Consider the following 7,822-nt stretch of genomic DNA (forward strand, 5'->3'; position numbering starts at 1 on the left):
TATTCAGAGTCGCTTTATTTTAGTCCATTCGAGAACCGATTGGAATAGGGTTACGAACCAACTAGGTTTATGTTTTTGTAGCAGTGTTAAAAATGACAGAGATAAATCTCACAGACAATAGCTGTCTAGTACATGCCCTTAGGTTTCTTCTGGATTCTCTGACAACCCAGCCATGACTTGTATAGTTCGTAGACAGTCCGATCCATAACCTGGATACAAGCAGGCTCTCCACATAGAACCCTGGACACTAACATCATGCGCCTTGACGGGTATACAAATTACTTGTGCGCCACCACGCAGTTACCCAATCCACGCACCTTTGCACGGCCATATCAATGCCAACAAAGCACGTTCGCGTGTGATCGAAATTGCTTTGCCATGGATGCGTGCCCACTGCTGCCTAAGATTATACCATTTAGAAGTTGGTACCAGGATTTTTGTTACTGGTTTGAAAAAAATGCCATATGCACTTATTCAGTAGCTAAACAAGTCACCATAGACATACTAATCATTGCACACTCAGGACGACAATCTTACGAAAGAAAATTTAGGTTGCTAAGGGCCAGCTTCTTCAACCACTCGATTCTCTAGGTAACAGCTTCCCATTAGCCAGCTTCTCAGATTAGGCTCCTACGAAAAAAGCTGATGTCTCCTTGGGGCTTTAACGGAACCAGGTACACCTAAACTGGTCCACAACATGGAACATGCATGAATTACTGTCTGTGCTCTGTTACTAAGGAAACTTTGAAGGTGTGTTTTCTGAAGGTGTAAAGGAGGTGTAACCACTATCTTGGACCACTTCGTTGCCCAAAATTCTAGCAGATTGTGAGTGTCAATATTCGCAAAATAAAAGTGAAGATTGTGAGTGTCAAATTTATAGAGGACAAGGGATGCTCCTTTTGTTCGTGCTGACACGTGTTCTATCTATTGCTGACTTGGAAGCTTGCCTTGGAATTTTTTTTAATATTATATTTTTTTACGGATAAAAATAGTACCAAAAATAAAAAAATTTCAAAAATAATACCTATTGGCCCTACCGTATGACAAAATATTATTTTCGTCATACTGTACAACGAAAATTGCTGACATAACGCCGGCAACAGCACTAGAGTGCATGGTTACAATATGCTAGTCCTCAGCCTTTGCTTCCGAATCAGGTAATTTTATTACTAGTAAAATTAGAGAGTATTAAGTATAAATATGATACACAGCCCTTTTCTTTTCCTAAAAAGAGTAGGGAATGTCCTAAATAGAAGACGCAGGAATAGAGAGATTTTTTCTTCCTATTTTTTATTTAGTCTGAGAATATTTTATTTCGTTAAAAATTAAATATTATGTATATAAGTTTTTCTTTTTACGGCAAAAATTATCTCGTAACTGCAGCCATGCACCGTAGTACGGTACGATACATCAATTTTCACCATACACCGCCATAAGGTACGGCAAAAATAAGATTTCTCAATTCGGTAGGACGAATAGGTATTATTTTAAAATTTTCTCATTTTCGGTACTATTTCTGTAATATCTATAAAAATGTAATATTAAAAAAAAATCCAAGCCAATGCAGTGCTATCTGTTCGGGAGCAAAGCTGCAAATTTTCGTGTTGTCAGGAGCTTCATCGCATTGCAGCTGCACCTTTCCACACCCAAACTCTCTCATGTGAAGTGAATTTCTCACCTTTCCACACCCAAACTCTCTCATGTGAAGTGAATTTCTCACCTTTCCACACCCAAACTCTCTCATGTGAAGTGAATTTCTCATTCGGCGCATGAACGGCCTTCCCATGCATTGTCCTCCCATGTTTGGATCAATCCCTATTCCTCCCAGCCCTGCTGTACAAACATCGAGACTCTCACTAGGAAGCAAACAAGCAGCCACCACAGTCCAGCACTCAGCTGGACTATCATGCCCTTCCCTACAGGAACAGATGAATTTACAGGCTTCAAAGCTTAAAAGCTCCTCTAATTTACAGGCTTAAAAGCTTGTCACGCCAGCTGCATAATTTGATTCACAGTAATATGGTGGCTTCAAGTGCACAGTTGCCACCTCTATTTCTATGCTATTTTACTCCCTTATTAGAAAAAATAAGGTGAAATAAAAGGACTTAATAAAATCATATAATTTCAGATATATCACAAGTGGTATTTCTAATATTAGAAAAAAAAGGTTCAATGGGGAAAGCAAATCTTCTAGCAAATCTAATATTATAATTTCAGATTATCAGATATATCACAAGATTCTTTCAGGAGATTGTCTGTCCTGAGTGAATCTTCTACCAATTTCAGATATATCACAATAAGTTATAGATGAGTGGACAGAAAATGCTATTTAAATAAGCTCACCAATGACATGACTAGATATTCAACTAGAAAGAATCTTCTAGCAAATCTAATATTATTTTCAGATATATCACAAGATTCTTTCGGGAGATTGTTTGAAGAGGGCTTGCCACAACACTCCAACGAATGAATCTTCTAGCAAATCTAATCGAACTGCTTCAATCGTAATCACAATAAGCTATAGATGAGTGGACAGAAAATGCTATTTTAAATCAGCTCATCAATGACATGACTAAATATTCAACTAGAAAATAGCACGCCGTTGGTGCAATAGTGCACCGTATGACCCATTGATGAGTACGATTAGTGATGGGTTAATTTATTCTATTTCTTGATATATTAAGTGGGTTAGGCAGTGCTAGACCATCTTATTTGGCAACCAAATTGGCTAAATGTGATTACCATTGAAGAACGATATAAACATTCATCGTGTATCTGAATAGGTAAAAATGATATTATTATATCAAAAATCGCCAACTAAACATGGACTTGTAATCGAGGAGGGAACAAGTAATTCTAAACCTAGACTTTGAAAAGGTTTTCAATAAGATAAAGCACCAAGTCATACTGCAAATTTATATTACTTTATTTTGGCAGAATAACTGGGTCAAATTTGGTGATGAAAACACCCAATTTTCCCATGTCAATGCCACAATCAAATACAGGAGAAATGCCATAACTTGCCTAAAGGATTTACAAGGTGCTACTCAAACAGATCATAGTAACTAACTAAACATTTATGCATATTGGTTACCTTGAGCTGCTTAGCAACATCCTTGGCTGATGAACCAGAGACTTCAATCTATATCTTTGAGAAGAGTGCGCAAGTAGACAGCATGAAAACCACATATAACAGCGAATGGAATGGATTTGCAAGCACATCAGCAGTTAGTAACACTTAATAATGTAGATGGAATATATCCAAAAGAAAAACAAGTAGTGGTCCGAAAGAGAGCTAGACAGTGAGAGAAACACTCCTGTGAATGAAAGGGGAGAGCTAGCCAGTGAGAGAAACACTCCTGTGAATGAAAGGGAAGATAAGAATAGCCAAAATTAGCTTGAAGGGGTAGTGACATAGTAAGCAAGACCTCCAGCAGGAATAGAGTGCCCAGAATACTCGGATTCCTTCCATTTCCCAAGGAAGTTTACCAAGAAATTTCCACTGTACTTCCTATAGAGCCGCAGTCACAGCAATAAACTACATGTTATCACTTGAACAAAATGACATAAATTGCCATGCATTAATTTCAAGTATATATACCTGGGATATGAAGTAGAGGTTAGTAATAAGTGTAGAATGCAGAATGATGGGCATGTTAGAAGTGTATAATAGTTTAATAGGATATGAGCCTTGCTGTCCACAAGCATTTTTCGATCTAACTGGAAGCACAACACGGAAGCCTAGGAAGTAGATAACTATGAGAAAGACCAACATAGTGGCAAGCAAGTTGGTTACATTGGGAAGATTCTAGCGTTAGAAGGCCTCACGAACATATGAGTTTTAGCCTAATGTCCCAAATGAGCATGGTTGTAACCGAGGGCTTTGAGCATAAACAGAATAAAAGTTCAAGTTTTGCAGTCATGATCCCCTTTTTGGAACATATTCAACAGATATCTTAATAATGTTTCTTTCTTTTGCATTTGTAAAAGATTGAAAGGGCAACATAAAAGATGTCCAAATCACTAATTTTGTGTAATCTTATTAGTGTCAAGCCATATCTTGGATGTGATTTTCACTGAGAAATCAGAGAACCAATAACACGGGTCAGTCATGCGGGGTTTCAGTGTCATAGCTGACAGGAAACTAACAACAACCATTTATATGAAAGTAAAATATTAGTTCTTTAATGCTAACAAACCCAATCCTTTCTTCTAGTTTCCTTGTTTTTATTAGTTTAATATACTTTAAAATCATTATACAAGTAATGGCAATAGTCAATATCAAGTATCAATATTAATTTTACTTTTGAATAAAATATTGAGATTAGGACTTTGTCAGCTCTAGTAATCAACAGTTGGAACCCACTTGTCATGCATACTAGATATTAGTGGCAACAAACATAGAAATGCAAGAACCCAAACCATATCCCTTCTGGAGAAGCTCATCCAGGCAAATGACAATGATACCAGCAAAAGAGAGTTGGAGTATAATGAGAAAAGCATTCCCAGTTCCATGTTGACTTATACTACCATACATTCCAAACAGAACATATGCCACTGCTTCCCCAATAGCAATCAGGATGCCAAGCAACTTTTGGGCACCATTCCTGAGCAAAAAAGAGCACTAAGTCACACGACGATTCCTGAGTAAAACATAATGCCATAAATTATAGCACGAGATAATAATAGTGTTCACAGACCAGAAGCTATGCAATCCAACAAGCCGGATATTTCATTGTAGATGAAATATGCCATTACATGTTCCTAGGTTCAATCAATTAGGGAACATATTGTGACAAAGCAATGTTGTAGATCAGATAGATAGTGACAAGGTGAGTACATAGTTACTTTCTCAACTTTCATATGAAGATAAGTATTGAACTTTGCGCCATCATTTATTTTCTTGTCTTCTATCAAATATATTAACTTCATAAAACTACTTCAAAGTGGGTTGCTATCATAAATAAAAACATAAATAAAAATGGCAAAGCACCTACATTTTACTCTATTGGAGAAATAGCTTGGCATGAATCTTATCAATTTGCATTTTTTAAAGCATGTATCCTTTCTTTTTATATACCATCGGTGTAAAGCTTGTCAATCTGTAGTTTTAGATTCCTAGAAACATGCATATTTTCCTCTATCTCAAAGCAATGGTCGAGACTTATTATTATAAATAATACCAATGGTTTGAAATGGCAGTGATCAGTCTTAACCGACATGAAGCAATTGCACAATATAACTAAGGAAAGCTTGCAGATTGACAATACGAGAATTGTTACCAAAGTATTTGGTAAATTCATTTCTTAGTTATACAACAACTGAGCTTACTTTCCATTAACTCTCTGTCCCTCTTTGCCTAATATTTGTGCAGTACAAATACTGTAGTGTTTTTTATTTGGCGGTAAGCAACCTCTGATTCTATGTTTATAGTTGTATGTTATTTGATCGATAGTGAAAGCCTAAAATTTAGGTATTTAAATAGTCAGGTATTGAAATAGCATGGTATTAAAAGGTTAGAGAACTTCTATAATAGTACCAAAGGCCTTTTCTTGTCTTACCGGATATGAAATGCAACCTTGTAATTAAGAACAGTAATGAAATGTCTCTGAATCTGGTATCCAAACGTTGTAAGTCGTACCCGGTTAGATGTATCACCCAACATGTCAAGGATGGTATCACTTGACTTGCTCAGCATCCAACAAGTACTACGTGGGGCATCGACATGCCGAGCTTGATGTGCAACTTCATCTGGTCAGTGTTGACCCAGGTATGGATCGTGCAGTACACGCAACCCACATCCAAAACATCTCAGTTTACCAAGATTTTGAGCAAATCAACTAAAACTCCAAGAAGCAACCATGAAGGGGCAGCTCATGGTGTGAGGGCTACGTGTTCGAGGGAATGCCCAAGAGACAGGGGAAGGTGATTGCGTACCGCAGCGGAAAGCAGGGATGGAGTTGGAGGAGATGGTGTCCTTCCGGTGGAGGCAGAGCGAGTGACAGGACCGGTTTCTGCTGGCAATAGTGGTGGAGCGGGAAGCCCAGAGGCGGTAGCAGCTGTTCCTGATGTTGGAATGTATCTCTTCACTCTAACGTACCGCAACAAAATAAGACCGAGATGAGGAGTCCAACTATACGAAAGCGCTCTGATGGGGAGCCCAACCAACTCTTGGTTGCAGTCCCATCTCAGGCAATGCCGTATAAATACATGAGGGTGGGGAGAGCCAGTGATGACTAAGAAAGTTCACGTTAGGTCAACCCCCCCCCCCCCCCACACATCTCTAGTCGATCCGATCTTCACGGGCGCTGAACCAAGGTGAAGGCTGTCACCCCCATAGCACCTACGGCAACCACGTCGACCAGCTGGTTCCTCACATCGTCCACACTTTCACCAAGCTACATCATCATGCCGGCATCCACTATACAACTACGGCCGCGACTACATCTGCACGACATTATCATCAACAACAAGAACCTCTACGCCAATTCTCTCCTCACTGATACCTAAATGGCGTCACTGAACTCAGGTTTGAACCTCACACTTCCGCAATTATGGGTGCTTGATTTAGAGCTTGTGAATAGATGAACAACTAAGTGTAACATTGGCATCAGAGCCAAACTTGCCTCTAATCAAGCCAATTAGACCTTATTTATATTAGATTATGTTCGGTTGCCACCGTTTTATGATCAATTGGGCATAATTAGTTTCGTCTTACATCAATTAGCTATCGATTATGAGTTTTTAAGATGAATTAGGCGCAGATCGATGCTCAAATTCATGTTTTAGGTTGTTTATGTCTCAGGTTAATGTTAAGTATGCATATTTAATGATGATTAGCCCTAAAAACTAGTGTTGGATTAGGCACACATGTTCATGTTTTAAGATAATTAGGCTCGGATTGAACGCTTTGTGCATGTAAATGTGTGTTGTTGTGTTTTTTGGGGCTCGATTTGGGTGAATCCATCTCGGTTTTTGTCCAAAAACGGGCTCGAGAAGCGTAGAGAAGGAGGGGAATACGGCGAATTTTTTAAGAACTGAAGCAATTCCCCAGATTTTGTCTTCTACTTGTAACCCTAATGCCCAAATTCGCACCCTTTTTCCCCAAATCGGAGACCCTTACCTACATATCCAACCGAATTGGGGTGAGCCTTGATGTTTATGTACCTTAATCACACTGACATGGTCGCCGTGGAGCTCGCCGAAGTCCTCTTGCCCTTCTTCTCCGGTGGCTCCTCGGCATTTGTGACGTGCGCGCGGATCTCCTCAGTTGAGCGTCTCCGTCGCTGCTCGCACGTTGATGGTCGCTGCTCATTTAGCCATGCGCACGTCGCCTCCTCATGGGCGCCACCTCATATTGGCTCGACGGAGCTGCACGCGCACTTCCTATGCGTGCATGCGCTGGCGAGCCAACCAAAGGCAGCTCAGCTGTGCCTCCCTCTTCTGATTTTCTCGCTCTGGTCTCCTCACTCTCTCTCTCTTTTTCTTTTGGCCAGTGGCTTGCCATCGCCGGAGTACTCATGGGGACCGTCGCTCTCTCTCGGGTTGTGCAGAGAAATCAGGGAGGAAGGGGAGAAATGGCGTTAGGGTTTTGGGGTCCAGCACACGGTGCGATTTTGTCCCAACGATATGCGCGGTGAGCCATCGGATAAGGATGGACGGCTGAGATGCATCCAGCAAACAGCGTCTGGGCCGATGCGCTCGCAATGAAGAATGGGCCGCGATCGCCTTCTGGGCTGCTGTGCGCACGCACGGAAAAGTCTAGGCCACGCGTAGGGCTTTTCTTTTAATGAGATTTTCCAGTGAATTTTGATGCTTGGCC

General features: G+C 40.2%; 1 long non-coding RNA gene across 2 annotated transcripts; it reads right to left on the reverse strand.

Moving 5' to 3' along the window:
• Nucleotides 1–1,449: 1,449 nt before the first annotated feature.
• On the reverse strand, nt 1,450–7,593 carry LOC133900664 (uncharacterized). Of its 2 annotated transcripts, XR_009906580.1 has the most exons (4): nt 7,168–7,593; nt 3,095–4,607; nt 1,721–1,916; nt 1,454–1,636 (listed from the first exon to the last, which is right to left on the reverse strand). It is a non-coding gene; the product is annotated as an uncharacterized LOC133900664 (long non-coding RNA). The 2 variants fall into 2 exon arrangements; XR_009906579.1 differs by having other exon boundaries at nt 1,450–1,636; nt 1,721–4,607.
• Nucleotides 7,594–7,822: the final 229 nt, after the last annotated feature.

Source organism: Phragmites australis, chromosome 19, assembly GCF_958298935.1.
Source record: "Phragmites australis chromosome 19, lpPhrAust1.1, whole genome shotgun sequence".
NCBI lineage: Eukaryota > Viridiplantae > Streptophyta > Magnoliopsida > Poales > Poaceae > Phragmites > Phragmites australis.